Genomic DNA, 1046 nt, shown 5'->3' on the forward strand with positions numbered 1-1046 from the left:
GTACTCAAATATATTCAAAGGAAAAAGTACATGGGTGATGCCATAGTCGTGGAAGCGCGTACGCTCACGCTGATCTTCTGACCGCCGGAAGCACGAAACCTCTGATCTGGGCAAAATCGGCAAGCCGAGGAAGAACGGACAGGACACATGCTGGACTGGCGAGAAAGCGTGTTCTTCCGCTCGCGCTAGGCATTTCGATTTCTGACACCTCTTGATTTAAAAAATCAGTTTTTTGATAGTTTTCTCTCTCCACTGGGCTATTCATTTTAGCCACAGTTTTCAATTGGTACGATTTGCTTCCAAATCTTACAGATGCATTTTAAAAAATTTTTCCATCGCTCGGACAGAAGAGTCGATTGCTCAGTGAGTACGAGTATACATACAAAGTGCATACGGGTAACCAACCCCGTAGGGCTTGCCACATATGGGCCATTCGGTCAAAGACACCGACCCGTGGCCACGCTGTGTGGAGAAAAGTCCGTAACGTAAACGGCACGAAACAGTCAGGACCGAAGCCCCGAAGGAGCTCTGAGACAGCTTCTCGACCGAGATCGTAGAATTGGCCCAAAACCCGCTCTGCTCCGTCCGCCTCGCACGGACCGTGTATCTCTTATAGATACCGAACGGCCGGCAAGGACGCCGGCGCCGCCGGCCGAATAGCACGCGCGCTTATGAGTGTAAACCGCCGCGGCAACAGACCGCCCGGCCGTGCTGTTGTAACATAGCGCGTGAACGAACGAAAAAAAAATTTATAGTAAACATTAAAATAAATTACATTACCGTAAACTAGACAAAAAATTACACATTTTTTCCCAATATGAAAATTTTCACAAACTTTTCAAAGTCCCATCGCATCGAGTAAACTTTTTTAATAACGCTTCCGCACGATTCTAAATGCTTAATCCATATGTGAAATCGTTCACTGATCACGAATATCGTATTTAAAAAAATTACAAAAATTTATTTTTCAAAATAATCAAAAAAAACCGAAAAATCACAAGAGTAAAGTACCATTATTTTAAACAATATGTCGTTCTAAATGCTTA

This window comes from Megalopta genalis, unplaced genomic scaffold (genome assembly GCF_051020955.1).
Source record: "Megalopta genalis isolate 19385.01 unplaced genomic scaffold, iyMegGena1_principal scaffold0094, whole genome shotgun sequence".
In the NCBI taxonomy this organism is placed as follows: domain Eukaryota; kingdom Metazoa; phylum Arthropoda; class Insecta; order Hymenoptera; family Halictidae; genus Megalopta; species Megalopta genalis.